The following is a 21213-nucleotide window of genomic DNA, read 5'->3' as shown; positions in this document are numbered from 1 at the left end:
GGCAGGAAGGTTTCGGAGTGCAAAGACATGATTAGACTTTTGGTCATACACGACTTCCAGTATTTGTTATTGTGCCTTAATCTCAGAGAAACTGGCCCAACATAAGCTTCTGCCCAGAGTTCCCCTGTGTCCTTAAAAAGACGGACAGGACCTCCATCCTTGTCTTCCTCCTCCCAAACCACATCGTAAGTCATTCCTGGTGCTTTATGTACCGCATGCCATAAACTCTTTCCTGAGATGTTGCCACATTTTTCTTTTAAAGATGAGTATATTCATTTGGTACCAGAACTTATCAGAGTTCTTCGTATATTTATCCAAGACAACAAACTCTGACAGCAGAAACAACGTCAGCCTTCTGCTCTAAGCCTTGCAACTAGGTTGGCCTCCTCCAAAGTACTTGTGACTGTCAACCCCCACACACTACAGACCCTTCTAGATCCATATGAAAGGACTGTGATTATTCTTTCAGTTAACACACCTTAATTTTGAATAACAATGGCCCCCTTTGAATCTTTAGGATAGCAAACCACTATTACTATTGTTAAATTTTTTTTTAAAGATTTTATTTATTTATTTGACAAAGAGAGAGACAGCCAGCGAGAGAGGGAACACAAGCAGGGGGAGTGGGAGGAGGAAGAAGCAGGCTCATAGCAGAGGAGCCTGATGTGGGGCTCGATCCCATAACTCTGGGATCACGCCCTGAGCCGAAGGCAGACACTTAACCGCTGTGTCACCCAGGCGCCCCCAACTATTGTTAAATTTAATCCTAAATCAGTGACATCCTCTTCACTGGAGTTGTATTTGTCTTTTCTTTTGCATCTGTTTCCACGCATTTGAATGCTGCCACTGTTATCACTTCTTCAGATTTCTTCATCCTAGACAGCAAGTTATTGCACGGGGAACTCATCCACTGCCTTGAGTGAAAACTTGGATGTTTTCCCAAGAAGGCCTTTAAGTGAGTGTGATTAAAAAAAAAAAAAAAAAAGTCAGGCTTGGTAAAAGAAGTGTAATTAAGTTTAACTGTTGAGTTTCCACACTGTAAGAACCATCGGCAGTCTTCAAAACAATCAAAAACAAACGGGGAAGAATAAAAATGTTAAAACCAAGGCTGTCCTGTTAAGAAAAACACAAATAGAGGGGAAAGACCAAACTAAAGAGATGACAATCGCTCTCCCAAACACAAAAAGATGAAAAAGAAAGAAACAATGGTCTTAGTTACATCTTCAGTTGAACAATTATAATTCTGTTGAAAGCTCTCATAAAATCCTTTTGTCAACTTCTGGTCAAGTGGAAACTCATCACCAGCCTCAGGGGGTTTGTCCTCAAAGTCCTTCAGAGTCAGGAACCAATTGATGAGGATGTCAGAGTTAAGTAAACTCCCTTTAGCAAAGCAATTAGAGCTAAGAAACCCTTTGACTAACCATTCCTTCAGGACCCACACTATTAAAACATGTTTTCCGAGGTAGGTCTGTCCTACATACTTTCCACAATGGTCCCGGAAGGAAAGGAATCCTTTTCTCTTTCATGAGCCTTTCTTAGACCCTCTGATACCATGGATCTCGATGCGTGAGGGAGAGTGACGCACGTCTGCTGTGGTCAGACAGGCAGCTCCCGGTCAGTGGCAGGAATGACACAGGAGCCGGAACGATGCATTCCCAAACGCTGGTCCCCACTCTCCTCTCCCATTCTGAACCAGTGGGCTATGGCCCCCGAATCTAGGGAGAGCAGAAAGGCCCACACCCCAAGTGGTAAATGAGCCCAGCTTGCCTAAGGACGTCACCACAGCTGGCCAGCCTCCATCCCCCGGAACAGAGTGCTGGGGCGTTCCCGGAGGACTCTCTGGCCCCATCCCAGAGGGGTCTGACCCCGAAGAGGTACAGCTCTGCCGTGGCTTCCAAGTCCTAGAACTCCCCCAGGATCGTGGGAGCCTCCTCGACCCAACCTTCAAACCCCATGCCCAGCCAACGCTCTGAAAGGAGTTTTGTTCCCAGCAGATTTGTTAATTAAAAGTGTCACTCACGGTATTCCCCAAAGACTAGAGTACAAGAGGGAGTCTTAAGTGAGCAGTTCTCATTGCTCAGAAACAACTCTGAGAAGAAAGCCACTGGAATTCCCAGCCTCTGCACACCCACCAGTCGACCCGACACGAGCTTTGCTCTAACGCTTGGCTCTTATGATGTCCAGGGTGGCTCCCAGTCTGAATGCTAAAAGCAAGGGCATTGCTCACAAGCACTTGATACATCGCTGATGATTTGATTTGAAAGCTACATTCTGCTATTGTTCAAATCATTTCACTCTCGTCGCCCCGTTCCCGAAGGCAGCCTAAGCCACTGGCTCTTTCACACTGCTGTCTCATCTCCGCTCCCTCTGAGTTACTGACTCATTTCCTTTCTCGGATTTCTCAGTGTAACCTTACTGTCTGCCAGGACCCACAGTTGAGCTGGATGAATCCCCACTGCCCTGCTACTCCCACCTCTTTCCCGATTTCCCTCCCTTGCTGCCGAGCCTTACTTCAACCCAATGTGTCTGCTGTTTTTAAAAAAGTCTCCTTTCTCCTCAAAATTTATATATATATATTTTTTCAATCTGCCTGTGTATGTGTGTTCGATGACTACATAGGCCGTACCGTTCTCGTATTTGAAAATGGAACAAAAAACAAAAAAAGATATCAAACTACTGTGGGTGATACATGAAAATAACAGGCCCACTGGTGCTTTTTTTTTTTTTCTTATCAAAACTCTCTTGTACTTCCCAGGTTTTTAACAGTGACTATGTGTTGTTTTCATAAGCAGTAAAAACAAAAATACTCATGAAGGTACAACATGACGAAAAGGAAAACGATGCGTGGTCACGCAGGTCATAGGGTACTGAAATGTGATTGAAGATAAGCTGTAGGTTTGGCTTGTCATCGTCGTGGGGCAGAGAAAGAATTAGGGAAATGGAATCAATCACCTGGTCCCATGTTGTTTATCAGGAAAAAGAATACCAGTTCCGAAGGAAAAGGAAAACTTTTCCTGACACCAAAAGGTCTTTTTCCTGGGCTAAACAAACAAAAACCTATAAGGGTTTTTACAGGGAGACCCCAGGGGGTGTGTGCGGCAAAGGGTGCCTATAACAAAGATAACGGGAGTGGTCTTCTTTCTTTGGGGGCCCTCTGACCACCATTTCCCAGACTGCCTCAGTGCACAGTCACAAAAAGAACCAACCAGCTCCTCGCCTCCAACCCCATCAGGAGTCGCTGCTCAGAGAAGAGTCTGAAAAGAGCTTCAGCTATTTAGGAACCGCAGTTTTCACTCAGGGGCAAGAACGGTCGACACTTCACTGGGAAGGTGTTTGGTTGAAAACTGTCGTGTGACATAATTTTTCCTTCTTGAATTAATACGTTCTTCAACAGAGACGTGGATTTAGAAAGCCATTTTATTAACTACAGAAATTCTGTATTTGAGGTTGAAATGTCACTGAAATGGGTGGAAGAGGAGGCAGCCTCGCCACCCTCCTGGTCTCCCTCCCCTCTAGGCCTGGTCCCTCCCATCAGCCTCCAGGGGATCATTAACTTAGCTCCTATTTCCTCCTCACCAGCCTCCTGCGTGACCTTTCACCTTGAGGAGCGCAAGAGCCTCCAGGCTTCCCCTCCTCCAGTCTTTCTGGTTTTCCTCCTAACGTCATCCCTTCCCCACCCTCTCTGACAATCTGCTCTCCATCCCTTCTCTAGACTCATCTTCCAAGGACAGCTGGGATCCAAGTCACCCCTGGGTCCTTGGTTTGCCCATGAAATAAAAGTACTACTCACATTGACATCTTCCAGACACACAACCTACTGGTGTGACGCTGTGTGTTCTGGAAAGTTCAAAGTCTTGTGTCACACATACCTGAGGGGGTTTTTTGGTGTTTTTTTTTTTTTTAAAGATTTTACTTATTTATTTGACAGAGAGAGAGAGCAAGCAACCATGAGCAGGCGGAGTGGCAGAGGGAGAGGGAGAAGCAGGCTCCCCACTGAGCACGGAGCCTGACGTGGGGCTCGATCCCAGCACCCTGGGATCACGACCTGAGCTGAAGGCAGGCGCTTAACTGACTGAGCCACCCAGGCACCCACACATACCCGAGTTTTAATGTTACCTCTGATCCTATGTGACCTTGTTGGACAAGCCACTTCACCCATCCTGGTCTCAGCACCCAGATCCACGAGACAGGAGCAAAAGAAGCTAACAAACGTATGGGTTCCTTGTTGCAAGGCTAAAATAGGTCTGTTCAGGGAAACTAATGACAGCCAAAGTCACCTGCAGATTTCATGACTAGTTCCCGGGGCTTCCCAAGCTCACCGCCCCAGCAGTGAAGGTATGGACGGCAGCTCCCACCGCAAGCCCAAGGCTGACAATGCGGGTTCAAGTTAATTCAACAGCATGAACTGTAAGCACCTACTGTGCACAATGCACTAGGTTGGTATAAAAATAAAAAGCATTTTGTAAATATAAAACCCTGACTAGCAGCAGAACCATTAAAGGCAAAGATAAAATCTTATCCGTGAAAATAGAACCCACCGGCTTCTTACAGCCCAGGAAAAGGCCTGGTGTTTTTGGATGAATTTATACTCCAGCCCACGACCTATTACACTAACTTTATGGAAGGAAGCCACACAACAAAGACTTTCTGAAATAGAGGTCTATGTAATACATTTTGTATTGCTGGAAGCATACAAAGATATAAAAATAGAAATGATTCTGAGTGCCTGATTTTGAAAGAATTTAGAGTTCTTAACAACATAAGCTGCTTGCCTATTTCTATGGGCAAAGATTTCATCTTTCGCTATAAGTGTTTTGCCTTTTTACTCCCCCTCCTCTCCACCCTCACGGCTTTAATATATTCGAGTTTCACATTATTGTCAGACGTTACTCAGGGCTCCCTGCCACCAACAGAGCTGTTAGGACGGGAATTAGTAGTAGCCTCCAACCTGGCTCTTCTTTTCCACCACAAACTAGCTAGGCTGATACAGAGAACCACACCAACGAGATAGGAATTTAAAGGCAGCCTGGGGTTATAAAACCAAGGCTCACTGATTCGAAACTCAATTCACATTCAATGCCACTTGGCTCCAGTCCCGTGACAATCCCAGGCTTTCTTCAAGTTCTCCCTTCACTCTCTCTTTTTTGGGGGGGTGCTAATATTTCTCTTCCAGTGGAACACAAGCTCTTTCGATGACAGAAATGATCCTATGGGGCACAGTGAAGTGCTCTGTACATAGTAAACATCTGGAAAACAATATCCTTGCAACCCCCATAATATTCACAAACCCAATTTAGGGCATGAGTAAACTGTCTTATTTTTTTAAATCAGACACTAAAATTTCTTTTTAATTTACCAGACCAATTCACCACTCTCTTAACGTGATCACAAATGTAATACGCTGAAGATTATTTGCTTAAAAAGTGCTAAAGGAACTTTGCAACTTGCTTGTTGTGAACCAGCTCAATTAAAACCATCAGGGTTAAAAATGGAAATTGAAACAGATTTGTGTGAGGTCGATAATTTCTCAGGGAGGGCTTGCCAAGTAAGTTTGACCCATTGTCAGCAGACAACAAATGCTCTGCCAATATTTAATCCTGTACCAGACGGCAAGGAGACTTGTCCGAGAAAGTTCTGAAATGTTAGAATTAAAACACAAATTGGCAAAAAACTGGTTTACTTTTCTGTTGTATTTCGGGAATCAATGCTGCCTGTGTTTCGATTACATTAAACATGCTGGCCCTGTGTTCCTGTGTTCCTATTTAAATTTCAAGACCTAGGAAATGACACATCGTATCTTACTCATATCTTGCATTTCTTTGAGTGGCGCCTTTTGTTTTGTTTTGTTTTTTGCCAGTGGTACTTAGCTCTTCCGACTGACACCAGAGGTGGGTCTTAACCACAAGAACAAAGACAGCTGGCGTGCACACTTACTAATTCTCCCAGGCCCAGATGTACACTCTCTCCAGTTACTTCCTCTGCTGTCACCTAAAACCAGAACGTAGCGGAAACTGATCACATATGAGCCCCTGAGCCCCACTGCAGGGGGAGCCCCACAGCAAAGGGAGCTACCACCGTTGTGATAGCTCACAGCCCACTCCTAAACTGGCAATCCAACCTGATTAGTAGCCATCCAGTAAGTTGCTCCCCTCTGCTTAACCCTATCAGTCCAGTTGGATAATGGGGAGCAGGCTTCTGACCTGCAATACATTGACAATCGGAAATAAAGTGCTGGCATTTCACCTGGCTGAACAGATGTTTTATTTTATTTCCAAAGCCATCAAACTCCTTCCCAGGTTTTCATCCCTCCTATTGTCACCCTAATTGATGATCCTTCACCACACAAAGCAGCTTTCCTAACACTGTAACTGGTTACAATTCTTCTTCTGTTCTGCCCAAATCCTGAACAGTACCATCTCTTGCTAGTCCAACGGATTAGAATAAAAGATACAAAGAGGTAAAAGTCAGGCTGCAAAGGTACATCGCTGACACACCCATTAGCGGAGCATTCATACCATTCACAGATTAAATCCCAAAGCCATAAAAAGGGTCTCATGCCATACAATAAAGGTGACTGTTCACATAATGAAGTGTGCCTCATGAGAAAGCTCATCCTTCTCTGAAACCACAAGGAATTTATCGTTGAAAGGTTCTGGTCAGATTTTCACTTAGGCAGCTCATCAAACAGAGCTGCAGTCTATGACACAGGCATAACAACTCATACATAAATAGGGGATTTTTTAGGATCCTCTAATAAAAGATGATACAAGACCAGAAGCATTATTTCGGTGCATGTTTCCGGTCTCTACCATCCACTTGCCAATTCAAAAACATTTCAGAGTCCTCTGGAATTCTCAATGAATGGCAGGGATTATATTTTTAACTACCAGGCTCTAATCCTTGACTTCCATCACAGCCGTGCCAAGAAGCCTTCCCTTGTTTAAATTAGCAGCAGTAGTGGCCACAGCAGCATAGAAGGTCCACTAGCACTTCCGGTGCGGCCAGCTGTGGCCATCTATCTACTTGAGTCCTCTTCCCTGAGCAGTACTGCCTTTTCTGCAGACTCATTCCCAAACCCACTCCCTTCAGGGCAGAAGCGGAGTCAAGGAGAGCCGCCATCAGCCCCAAAGTGCAGTGGGAGCCCCCTTGAGACTGCCAATATCCATAGTTCCTACAGGGGCTTACGTTCCTACAGAGCACTGTTGCTGGGGTGGGAAAGAAGGGGACACGATGAATGTGCCACTCCTGGAGAAAACCAACTTGGGAAGCCAGTGACTCACCAACACAGCCCCAAGGTATGACTCAGCCACCTCACCTCAGAGGATGCGCCCTGGTGTCAGAGGCACCCCAACATCACCCAACACGGGCAAACCCGACTTCACCTCTGCAAACAGAACCAACCTCTTACCTAACCTTATTTTTCCTATTCCCTAAAAAAGCAAGAAAAAGAGAAGGACTGGGTTTTTGTTTGCTTGTTTGCCACAGGCCAAGAGCCCTATTAAAGAACTTTGACTATTCTGCAATTTTATTATCAACATTTAGCATTTTTTCCTCTTCTCATGTCAGGATCAATAGTGCTATTAAAAGATTTATAAACCACGCTAAATTTCTCCTGTGGGAACCAAACAACAATGTAAGAGTTTATTTCACTATGTTTTATTATTTCCAGCTATCGAGTATATTTTCCCACTTCCCCCTTTTACACAAACAAAAACATGGGGTGGGAATGAGAAGTGGAGAAAAGATGAGGTTCTTTATGAATGGTGAATTCTAGAATTATCAATAGGCAGTGGAATGCGTTCATCCATTTATTCATTCGACAAGCATTTACAACAGGGCTGTATCTTCCACGGGGATTCAGTTCCCAGAATCAGTTTTGGAAAATGTGGGGTGTGGTGCAAGAACAACTGAAAATCTTTAAATGGCCCATAATGTGCAGTCTACTAGGCTTTGTGTACGTTATACTGTCTTTCACTAAGTCCAAGGCAGCCACTTCCCTCCAGGGTTAAGACATGATGCTGTTTGTACAGCCAAGCTCCAGATGAAGTGATGCTGTCCCCGAATACTTATGTTGGGATTGCTAAGTGTGTAGTGTCGACTTCATGCCACTTGAACAGGCATACAGTTCTAAGTGCCCTGTCGTCTTCCGCTCCAACATGGACCTACCAGCAGACAATCTAGTGTGGGTCCTAGGAGCTGACAGTCAAATTGGTGGGGAGGCAGAGGCCAAGAAATAATGAATGGTGTGGCAGTAACAGAGCACAAACCCTATTTTTATTGTTATTATAAATGGTCCAGAGCCTGACATTCTGTCTTGATAGCTATGCGTTCGACACGCTTCCCGTATCAGCTGCATCTGACATCTGGGAAGCAGCTTTAATCTCACAATCATTTTTTAAAAGAACTTTGTTTTTAAGCCACCGAGTTACTTTAAATACTAAAATACTTTGAAAATTGTTTTTCCAGGCTCTCCGTGCCCAGCACATGTTTCAACGTGTTGTTTTTCCAGTTGCTATTCCAGTGTGTCTTACTTGACACACCGCTTGCCTGCGCCGAAGCCACTCGGGGCAGAAAACAGCTCCACTGAACTGTAAATGCCCTCCTTTCTCTCCTTTCCAATGGGGCCAACTGAATTAAATGTCACTTGCCCAAAAGAAGAGGGCAAAGCCTTCTCAAAACTGAAAATTCTTTTGGATTCATCTACCTTCGCTTCTATTCAGGTGAAGATTCGATTCCTTTTTGCTGGTTTTGTTTGTCTGAGTTCTGAGAAGGGGATGAGCCACACGGGGCTCCGGTCATCAGAGCCGCCGTGCGCACATGCTTGAGAGACATGACCCAGCTGGCACCGGAAGAGAGACTGGCATGGACCCAACCCCCATCTGAAGAAAGACTGGAGTGCTTTTCAGAGTCAGCGGCCCATTTTGCAAGAAATGATTTGGAGGATGGAAGACAAAAACTGGGGCATTGAAAGAGATTAAGTGTTTTTTTTTTTTTAAGATTTTATTTATTTGTTTATTTGACAGAGACACCCAGCAAGAGAGGGAACCCAAGCAGGGGGAGTGGGAGAGGGAGAAGAAGGCTCCCAGCGGAGGGGTCTGATGTGGGGCTCGATCCCAGAACACTGGGATCACGCCCTGAGCCGAAAGCAGACGCTTAACGACTGCGCCACCCAGGCGCCCCAAAAGAGATTAAGTTAAGCTTCAGAAGCAGGGAGGGGAGAGGACCACTGGAGACCTAGAAAAATCACCGGGCAGCACTACTTAGGTTTTATGTTTTAAACTCAGCCCACAGGGGCGCCTGGGTGGCTCAGTCGGTGAAGCGTCTGCCTTAGGCTCAAGTCATGATCCCGGGGTCCTGGGATCAAGCCCTGCATCCAGCTCCCTGCTCAGTGGAGTCTGTTTCTCCCTCGCCCTCTGCCTGCCATTCTGCCTACTTGTGCGTGCTCTCTCTGTCAAATAATAAAATAAATAAGTAAATAAATAAATAAAAAATAAAAAAATCTATTTAAAAAATTAAATTAAAAAAAATAAACCCAGCCCACATATCTTTTCACATGTATTTCTTGGCACCTTTGGTTGAAAGCATCACCCAAATGAGGCAGAGTGTTCCACAGTATTCTTGAACTTTGCCTCTGCTATTATTATTAACCAGCTAAGAGAACACTGTAACTTCACCTAGCTCCAGGCCGAAACCAAGAGTCGGTAGCTCAACAAACTGAGCCACCCAGATGCCCCATGACACTATCCATATTAACTCCCCCTTCATCCATTATGAAAATCTATCCCGATGGTTTTAAGGGATCGGAGGAATTCATATGTACAAAAATCAGCAAACACACTATGGTACAATGAACGCAAGAAAACAGGGGTAAATAACAGTGAACGTTAAATCATCTAAAAACTATAGATATACTTGATTTCACATAGAGTGGCAAAGTAATAACTGATTTAGAGAAAAAATATTCTCAAAAGACAAAAGAACTAGTTAACCACCAGCCCTCGGGGGGTTCCTCCACCTTTGTTTTGGTTTGGTTTTTCTTTGTTTGTTTTGCATTGTAATAATATCAACTCTCAGATCCAGGGTAAGAAAAAGCCAGAGCTCATAGTCCTGCAGTGTCTGTCAGGAAGGCACTTTGGTGGTGATACGCACCCCGGGTCAGCACACTAAAACTTTCTGCCCACGTCTGAAGTAGAAAGGGATTTTAGCTGGAAGCAAAAAGCAAGATAAGACTGAACACTACAAAAATAGTATCTGATGGCTTTCCATTTTTCCTAACAGAAATGCTCAGGAAATTCTAGGCCAATTTAGCTTTGTAATCGTTTACGAGGTAACAATCGGACGCCCCCAAAGTTTACCCCAAAATGTAGGTACAGGTCAGTTACAGAAAAGCAAGAAGACATGAAGCTTCTGTGACTCCACAAATGGAAAAACAAATTTAGCCTAAAAAGTACTATAGTTTTATCAAAACATGTTTATACAAACTCCAAAGTTAACGTGTTACCCACAGGTGGAGGTTTAATAAAAAATATACTATTGCTTTCATCTTTACCTAACAAAGAACAGAAACATGTATCTGTTTCAATTTTTTATGACTTCTTTCCCCAACCAAACCCCATTGTTCTTCACTAAAGTAGCTGTCATTATTTCTCATATAAAATAAACATCAGGGGCACCTGGGTGGCTAGGTCGGTTGAGCGGCTGCCTTCGGCTCAGGTCATGATCCCAGGGTCCTGGAATCGAACCCCGAATCAGACTCTCTGCTCAGCGGGGAGTCTGCTTCTCCCGCTGCCTCTGACCCCTGCTTGTGCTCTCTCAAATAAATAAATAAAATCTTGAAAAAAAATAAAAATAAAATAAAATAAACATCTATTTATGTGTATGTAATTTTTAATTGGGTATGATTTTAAACTTACAGGAAACATGCAAGAATACGCAAGGTACTTCCACCCACTGATTCACAGGCTGTCATTTTTTTTTTTTTCAAAGTTAGTTCTGACGGAAAAGTAGCACTAGAATAATCATCTGTTTTCATATGATCCCAGAGTAACAGTAATACTTTGGCAGGTTATTTTTCAAGCTCTGAAAAAGAAGCGAATCTTACTCTGTAACATATGCAAGGTAAGAAAAAAGATGGAAAAAAAGCTAAGATAACCAGTCTGAATAACCATGTCAAAAAACAAAGTGACATTAGATTTGACAACATCTAAACAAAAGCAGTAATAATTTGGCAATAATGGCGACTCTTAATATCCTCTCACTGAAGGAGAGAACAGACCCCACCCAAGAGGAGAAAACCACAGGCAGGTGAGTCCATTATTTGCTGGGCTGCTGATGGCCACCCCACAGCATAACTGAAATCAAACATTTATGCTTAAACACTGACTTGGGCAGCACAGCTTTTTCACTATGCTTTTTATTTAAATTGGCCAGAAGATTTTTCAAACAGGGAGAAAGCCACCTTAGTTCGGTTAGATTATTACTTCAACCTACAAGTAAGTTATTCTTAGAAGCTGAGGAAATATGTGTGAAAAACATTTACGTTCTCAGGTCAATGTCCTTCCAATATTTGGAATAAATGTTCTACTTATACAGATACACATTTTGAAGAAAAAACTGTAAATATACAGATTTACATTTTGAAGAAAAAAGTGTAAATATAATCAAAAATCCACTTATCACCCTCTGCAGAATATGTGATTTAAACAAAAGAAAAAAAAACACAGCTTCAGGAAAATACCTTTTATTTCTTTTTTTTTTTTTTAAGATTTTATTTATTTTAGAAAGAAAGAGACAGCACAAGCGGGAGGGGCAGAGAGAGAGAAAGAGAGAGAGAGAAGCTCAAGCAGACTCCATGCTCAGCATGGAGCCTGATGCGCGGCTCGATCCCAGGACCCTAAGATTATGACCTGAGCCAAAACCAAGAGCTGGATGCTTAACTGACTGTGCCACGCAGGAGCCCCAGGAAAATACCTTTCAAAATGCCCATAAAATTCCCACAGAAGAACCACAGCCTTACTAAAGGTCACCCTTGCACATTACTACACTTAAATTGGTACCATCTTTCTGGAGGGCAGCTGGTCGACATATGACAAGATCCTTGAAAAAGCTTTGATCAGGCAACTCCACTTCCACAAAATTTATTCCACGGAACAATCTGATAGATACGGCAGAGATGGCTGCCTGCTTCTGAATATCTGCTTTCCCCTTCTTCTAGGTGCTAGGTATGGCCATGAGACTCACTTCTAGACAATAAGCAGCACTGCTATGTGAGATTCTGGGGAAGTTCTTTAAATTGAAGAGATACAGACTTTTCTGCTTCCTACCTTGTTCTTTCCTCCAGCTTGGAATGTGAACATGAGGGCCAGAGCTATAGCAGCCCTCTTGAATCATGAGGCATGAAGGTCATGCAGTGAGGGGAAAAAAGCAGAAAAAAGATAAAATGCATGTGGAGCCAACAAACCAGCACTTGACTGCCTTACTTCAGATTTCTTTAATGTTAGAGATAAATAAGCAATCTCCTTTCATATTCCTATTAATCCCAAACATAACTCCAAATCAATACAAAAAGTATGCAAAATGTATGAGCAGATATGTCCACTGCAGTTTTGTTTGTATCTTAAATGTAGTAAGCAGTTAAATAAATGATGGTTCAGTCAGATAACAGAACACTGAACAGACATTATAAATGACACAAATCTGTATTTGTTTAAATGAAAAGATGTTCACAATATATTGCTATGTGAACGTGATTCCGTTTTGGTTAATATATACACGAATGAATGAGGGGAGAAAGTAGGCTTTATTCAAATCTTTAGATTTCTTTGTATTTTCTACATTTTAGACAATAAGTATCATTTTTTTCAATCGGAAAAAGGAAATGAGAAAATCTATCCTCCCCCCAAATGAACTCACCTCTTGCTTAAAGAATAATGTGGCATTCCACATTTGAAACTACACCTGCTAATTAAAGCCTCTGAGAATAATTGCACAGCTAAGAATGCAGGGTTGAAAATCTTGTCAGTGCCGTAACTGTGAGTTGGAAAAGGCGCCACCATAATACTCCCGTGAGTGTTTAGCCTAAAGGAGCTCTGAACCACAGAGGGGCACAAGAGAGGGGGTAAGGCAGTAGAAGGAAGGGATAAAGAGGATCAACGAACATTCTATAATTAAGCAATATTTTAGGGCTGCCTCTGGCAGGTGTTTGAGCAAGGGGGAGAAGCTGAACGAGGTGACAACAGACAGGAGCAGCTCTCTCCTTGGGCAGATCAAGCAGGGCCTATCATCCCGTGCACCGTCTACACTTCACAGGACAATCTGAGGCATCTTATATCCAGCACCTGTCTGCTTTGGAGACTCCCTGCTGCAGTGCTGTTATTGCTGTCATCTATCTAACCCAGAGGGGAGAGGCATTTGTTGTACCTAGAAAGATTAGGATGAAACCATCTTTGATTGTTCTTACGAAAGAGAATGCAAAACTCACATTAACTGTGTCTGTTTTCTTCTTGTCACTCCTGAATTTTTCCTTTTTTTTTTTTAAAGGGAGAAACCTACCCTTGCAGCTGTATTTTTCATTTTTAAGCCCCATGCTGATTATATGTTCACTCCAAATAAAGGTTTAAATTTAGTTTAATGACCAACCACAAGCCTCCTTCTCATCCCATTGCAAGGCACTTCCTGCCTTCAAACCCTTTACGCAACTGCAATTGACTTGGAGAGGAACTCCGCAAGGAATGAACAGGATACACATCACAATATTGTCAGAGGAAATGGAATTTTCTCTACAGGATGCATTTATATTCTTCCTTTCCACAAGGCTTCTTAAAATGCCACTGAAATTGATGGAGACTTTAAATATGCCTTCACCTTCTCAGTAGTTCCCCCTGCGGAATGAGTGTAGAAGGTCTGACAGACAACGCAGCAGAGAATTCAAAAACTCCTCATGGAGTAAATGACTAAAAAAAGAAAGGAATGAATGCATATATTTAATGGGCTGCCTTTAGCAAAGCATTTTACTTCTCAGTGTCTGTATCAAATGAATCTTATGCATATCTGATGTATCTTTATCTACAAAATATTAAAAAAGCTCATCCCGGAAGATTTGTTCTTTACTTGCCCCCAGAAGGACATGAATGCTAGAGAATGTTACAACATCTTCTGGAACAGATGAAAACTATTAGTTCATCCCTATTCCATTCAGCAAACTGACTGAGCCTCTGTCAGGTGCCACCCACCATGGGCCCTGAAAGTACACCGTCTCCGGCATAGAAGAGACACTCCACAATGAATCTGTGTGGAATGAATGAATGAACTGGTATTAATATTCATTAATACTGATAGTCATGACAGTAATTCATATTAGCCATACATCATAAAATTCACAATAATGACGGCAATAATAATGTCTGATGGTAATACAGTTATTATCATTTATATAGCATTTACTAGTTTCAAAAATTATCTTATTTTGATCTTCACATAACAGATTTATTAATCTCCATTTTTAAGACCCAGAAACTGAGGTGAGAGAAGTTAAATGACTTAATAGATTCCTTGAGGTTCTATGAGGCACACTAGAGAGTCCAATCTTGTTCTCATAGTTGTGTCTGGGGCTTTTTCCACAACATGCCTTGTGAACCAAAAAGGCTGACGTGAGTAAGTCAGATTATTAGGAAGGAAGGAAAAGAGAGTAAGGACAGTCACTGCTGCTGTGAGCCTGACTCTGTCCTGGAACTACATCTCCTGCAGACTCAGTCCTTTGGAGGAAAGGGCCCCCACAAGACAGAGTCATCCCCCTCTTGCTTCAATAACACACCACCATCCTCTTTGTCCCTCCTGAAGCCCTTGAGTCACGTACCGTCATGTGCAAACTTGCCTGCCAAGTTGACCTTTTAACTGCCTGGTTTTTTTTTTTAATGATTTTTTATTATATTATGTTAGTCACCATACAGTACATCCCCGGATTCTGATGTAAAGTTCTGCTTCATTAGTTGTGTATAACACCCAGTGCACCATGCAATACGTGCCCTCCTTACTACCCATCACCGGTTTATCCCATTCCCCCACCCCCCTCCCCTCTGAGGCCCCCAGTTTGTTTCTCATAGTCCATATTAACTGCCTGGTTTTAATCAGGCCCATCCTGTCAAGTAAAGGGATTCTCGTGACAGTAAAACAAATTAGCTCCATGTTATCCTGTAGTTGATGCTAGGGTGAAAGGAGAGGAAGAAATACAAATATTACTTTAGAAACATAAACCAGGGGCACCTGGGTGGCTCAGTCAGTTAAATGCCTGCCTTTGGCTCAGGTCATGATGCCGGAGTCCCAGGATGGAGCCCCGAGTAGGGCGCCCTGCTCAGTGGGGAGTCAGTTTCTGCCTCTCCTTCTGCCCCTCCCCCCGCTCATGTTCTCTCGCTCTCTCTCTCAAATAAGTAAATAAAATCTTAAAAAAAAAAAAACTAAACTAAAAACATAAACCAAATACAAAGCAGAAGCCAAACTCTCTGCTATGACTTAAAAGGAAGAGGTAAAAGGACCCTGAAGATAGATTTGGAGGTACAAAGGTAGCAAATGAATGCATCTGCCATGAGCATTGCTGGAAAGCTGAGCCAGACCTTGGGGGGGGGGGGGCAGGGGGCATGACTTTAAAGGCCCTGCCTCCTGGAAAGTCTGTTCCTTCAAAAACCAGTCTCTTGGGGCGCCTGGGTGGCGCAGTGGTTAAGCATCTGCCTTCAACTCAGGGCGTGATCCCGGCATTCTGGGTTCGAGCCCCACATCAGGTTCCTCCACTAAGAGCCTGCTTCTTTCTCTCCCACTCCCCCTGCTTGTGTTCCCTCTCTCGCTGGCTGTCTCTCTCTGTCAAATAAATAAATAAAATCTTTAAAAAAAAAAAAAACAGTCTCTGACAACAGCTTCAATCTGACTTATCCTTAGTTTTTATTAACATTGATTACTAGGAAAATTATTTGAATAGGGTTGATGTTCCATAAAATAAATGTGTTCATTCTATAATATGTCTCTATAATTGACTACACAGTCTTTATAGTTGATTCTGACTATAATTCAACACATACAGTAATCTTAGCAGAATTTCTCAGACTAAAGCTCACTTGCCTGGCTTATCTTAGCCTCCTTTTGTAGGAACATGTTGATTAAAAAAAAATGTTCAAAGGAACATTTTGGAGCAAATGAAGAAAATATAGTTCATTTAGATAGTCACATAAAGTCAAATTTCTATCATTTTCTTGATTACATTTCAATGTGCTAAAAGGCCTCTATCCTTTGACATTATATGATAACTAACATTTGTACATTTTCCTGCACTTTTGTGTTCATGTCATATTTACTATGTGTCTGACTATGCAAACATGAACGTTTTCTCAGAAAATCATTTTAAATGAATGTACATCCTAACCCCAAACGAAATGTTTCTTCTCATATAAATCCCAATAATACAGCATAATACAACAATTACTTTGACTAAGATGAAAGTGTGTGCTCGGTTGGGAGCATGGCAGGGGGTGGTGGATAATAAGTCTCCGCGAGGTAACTAGGGGGAAAGACACTTGAATCTGCCAATCTCATCACTGCATGGAAGGACCTCATCTGGCAAATCCACTTCCCAGGTAACAAAGGCTTTTGGGCTCGGTCACACTGTCTGTGAGGAGATAGGGTTATGGGCAGGGTAGCCTCAAGTGTGTTCCACAGGATTTTAGTCCCAGAAGATCACCATCCCTCACACCCTCACCCAAAAGAGTTATTACCAATAAGTCTGGGAAACACTCAATATTCTATTTCCCTCCTAAAATTCACATTCTGTGCATCATTATAAAAGGCCCTGGATTTGAATAAGCTTAACCCAACATTAATTTATTTTAGGTGTAACCTTTTTTTAAAATTTTATTAATATGCTGTAGAATACGTTTTAGGAAATGGAATATACCATTTATGGTATTTATTGTAGGCATAGCTTCCCATTCAATTCAGCAACACAGTCTGAACACACAATATGTTTCAGACATTACAGCAATAGTTTTATACCCAACTGACCAAAAGTGAAAAACTACAGGCAGCTCCTCCAGAGAGTTGCTGGGCAAATGTTAGTGTGTTGCTATGAAGCCCTGATTCCAAAGCATCCTAACAACAAAGTTTATCCAAATCAGAGTTACAGAGATTAGAGATCAAGACAGAGGCATATAATGCCATGGATACAGACACGTGTGTGTGTGTGTGTGTGTGTGTGTGTGTTGAACACAAGTTTAATTTCAAGCTTTCGTCTATGAAAATATAGACGTGTATGTACGCATTCCCATAAATGGAAGATTAAAACTAAACTTCTTTGTTTAAAAAGTGAACGGAGCTGTTCTGACCCAGAAGCTGCTAACCTTCCTCCTTACTTTCCAACTGGGAGCCTGTGGGTGTCTATTCTTAGTGTGCTTGCAAAATGTAGTTTCCCTTGGCTCAGGGTCACAGCTGCAGCAAAGCACTCAGGGTGGCTCCTCTCCATCCCGTTGAAACAACTGGTGGGAACCTAGTATTCGGCCATCAACCCAGCTGTTCAATCTCACTTTCTAACTTTAGCAAGTCACTTCGCAACTAGGCATGCTAGTCACTTTGTCACTAGGGCATGCCACACTGAAAACCACACCAGGGAAGGTAAATTCCTATTCCCACTAAAAAAAAACTCCAGGCACACAGAGCAAAGTCACACTCAGATGCTCACAGCAGTATCGCCCAGATGCAGAAGGCAGGACCTACTTGGGGCATCCCAGTGATCTAAGAAAACATCACCAGACACTACAAACCAGTGGGCCTCCATCTCTCCCCCCCATTTCAACCCATTAGAAAGTTACCTATTAGCAGCTGCAGGGCCCAACAGCCTGGAGTCTAGAAGACCATGAACAACAACGTCCGGTCAGGAGGCTGGCACACAGGGCACCATCTGTCGACTTTCTTACTAGAATGCAGGATGCATGTTTTTCCACACCGTTAATGTACCATAAAATTGTCATGAAGCCTTCATAATGTAATTACTTGCATTTAATTGATTATACATGCCCTCATTCTAGTTTTCTTTCTTTTTTTTTTTAACTGCACGCTCATTGTAATTACTTGTCCCAAAGCCAGATTTCAGAATTATTTGACTGTTTATTATCCTTTGAGAGTTACTAATTAAAATAATTTCCTTCGGTGAAGAGAGTTGCTCTTTTCCTGAATTTGCCTTGACACTGCTCACAACTGAGGAGAACTCTAAGAATGCCTTGCTAAGCTCCCCTGTAATTGACTGCCTCCATTGTTAACATTTGCGTGGACTTAAAAAACATTAAACGACTTATACAAATGGAAACAAAATGCCCTTTGAGTTCTATTGATAACTTAACCTTTAGGGTTTTGGATGAAATCCCATTTCTCAGGAAGCAGGGGGAGCCAACTGAATGAAACTATTATGTAAAACATTGTTGTGGGAATTATTTTGTGTGAAAATGTATACAATATATCATTTAAAATACCTTTGATTGAAGGTGGGCTTTCGTAACTCCTAACTAAAATATACACGTTTTTTATGGCTTCTCTACTTCATACGCCATTTTTCAGGGAAGCAGAGGTGATTTTCAACAGGCAAACGCAACCAAACCATGACACTGGACATCAGGAGACTAGCACCCCTAGGGGGTGACGGGGATCTGGAAGACAACAGGAAAGGTGTTCCTTGGAGCTGGGGATGTCCTCTTTCTTGAAAGCGGCTGGTGTGTGCTCAATTTGTAAAAATTCATCAAGCACTACACTGAGGATCTGTATACTTTTCTACAAAAATCACACCTCATTTTTACAAGTAATTAAGAGAGGGGCACCTGGTGGCTCAGTCTGGTAAAGCATCTCACCTCCCTGCTCAGCAGGGGGCCTGCTTCTCAACCTTTCCCTCTGCCCCTCTCCCTGCCTGTGCTCTCTCTCCCTCTCTCTCAAACAAATAAAATCTAAAAAAAAAAAAAAAAAACAGTAATTAAGAAAAATCACTTCGATTTTTAAAAGTAATTTCTATAAAAGAAAAAGGAATATAATTACCATCTAGCAGAAGCATAGGAGCTAACCTAAGGTGTCTACAAGGAATAGAATTAGGACCGTTGTTTAATTTTTGACTTTGTTTTTAGAAAATAGTGCACAATAGGGGTGCCTGGGTGGCACAGTCAGTTGAGTGACCTACTCTTGGTTTCTGCTTGGGTGGGGTCTCAGGTCGTGGTCTCACGCTGTGGGGCTGAGCCTCACCTGGGGCTCTGCACTCAGCATGGAGTCTGCTTAGTCTCTCTCCCTCTCCCTTTGCCTCTCTCCCCTGCTCTCTCTCTAAAATGGATAAATAAACCTTTAAAAAAAAATAGTGTATGATATTTCGTATGAACAAACCAGTGTAAAAAAAAAAAACAAAACCACACCTAGGATAATTGAAAAAATTTGAGTATGTCCTGGGTATTAGATGATATTAACAAATTACTGTATGTATCTTGAAGTGATGCAATAAGAAATTCACAAAATGTTTTATGTTGTGTTGTCAAAATTTCTGACCTAATTTAATCATTAGGAATCAATGAGAGATATTGTTTTAAGTCTTAAAAAAAAAAAAAAGCTAATGCTATGTAAAAGAAACAAAATGGTAAGGGGGAGAGGGGCACTGTTCTGAATCAAAAGAGGGACAGGACAACTGAAATGCAGTATGTGAACCCTGACTGGATCCTGAATCCGGCATGAGAGTGGGCACCCGCAGCTAGGAGAATTTGAATGAGGGCTGCATATTAGGTTATACTATTCAACTAAGGTTAATTTTCTTGGGTGTAAACATGATATTTGTTATTGTTGAAAAGAATGTCCCTATTCTTAGGTGATGAATGCTGAAGTATTTAGGATAAAATCTCATGTTACCTGTAACTTGCTTTTAAGTGGTTTAGTAAAAAGTAAATAAATAAAAGAATATATACAGAGAGAAATGTGGCAAAATGTTAAGAATCACCAAACCTAGATGAAGGAAGAATACACTTTCTTTTTTTTTTAATAATAATATTTTTTATTATATTATGTTAGTCACCATACAGTACATCCCTGGTTTTTGATGTAAAGTTCCATGATTCCTTACTTGCGTATAACACCCAGTGCACCATGCAATACGTGCCCTCCTTAATACCATCACCGGCCTATCCCATTCCCCCCCTCCCCAGCCCTCAGTTTGTTTCCCAGAGTCCATAGTCTCTCATGGTTCATTCCCCCTTCTGTTCTAAACACTATTTCAGGTTTAAAAATGCTCAGAGTGAAAAGGAAAGACTAAATCAATGTTAATTTTGTTAGGTACGAAAATGGTAATTTTGTTATGTTAAGAAAATGTCTTTATATTTTAGAGATACTTACTGAAGTATTCAAGATTAAAATATATCAGTTACTTGCTTGAAAATACTTTCACTAAAAAAATGTATGAAACAAATATGGCAAATGTCAATCATTCTTAAATCTAGGTAAGGGGTATATGGTGAGTCTTTAATACTGTTTTTCTCTACTTGCATGTTTGAAATTTTGTAAACTAAAATGTCAAAAATATCAAGTTTTGTGATATTCCTCCTCTGTTTAACAATAAAATCCTTCCCAAATCCTTTCGGTCTCAAGTTAATCATAACAAATTTCAGTAGACTTCTTCCCCCAATTAACTTTCAAAGTTTTTCATAAATTGGTAGAGCCTGGGGAGACACCATTGGTTTAGTGGACCCAGAATTCTCATTCTTTGTAAACAAAGTCAAATAGCACACTTCCCTCTCAACTCCAGTCATGACAGTGATTAGGGGAAGGGATGGTTAGTGTCCTAAAGGAAATACTCAAGTCTGTTCTGAAACCTGAAAATTCTTTGGACATTTTCCAAAGACAAGCCATCACATTCCTGCCCCGCTCTCTCAGATGCTGCCATTCATAACACAGCAGCCTGCAGGAATTCTGTTTTTTCCTTCTGGGTCATTCTCCATTGGGGAATTAGCTCTGGTACTTCTAATACTTTTGCCAGACCCCCAGAACCTAACACCACAGCGCTCCCAAGAAAATCACTCTGTAACCTGCTACCTGGACAGCACACAGATCGCCTTCAAAAAGGAGAGCCCACTTCTCTATGGTTCTCCAACCTTGGGACCCAAGCAACTGTGGATTTTAATACACAAGGCAACAGGTACTGCAATGGGCCTTCGAGGGGGACCT

The 21213-nt window shown here is 42.1% G+C and overlaps 1 protein-coding gene across 1 annotated transcript in view; it reads right to left on the bottom strand.

Annotated features, from left to right (window-relative positions):
* Positions 1 to 21213, bottom strand: part of WWTR1 (WW domain containing transcription regulator 1) — a 138777-nt gene that overhangs the window by 52115 nt on the left and 65449 nt on the right. The gene's annotated exons all lie outside the window — the stretch shown is intronic.

The sequence above is a fragment of the Ailuropoda melanoleuca genome, chromosome 6 (assembly GCF_002007445.2).
Source record: "Ailuropoda melanoleuca isolate Jingjing chromosome 6, ASM200744v2, whole genome shotgun sequence".
Taxonomy (NCBI): domain Eukaryota; kingdom Metazoa; phylum Chordata; class Mammalia; order Carnivora; family Ursidae; genus Ailuropoda; species Ailuropoda melanoleuca.
This window is presented reverse-complemented; position numbering and strand designations above follow the sequence as displayed.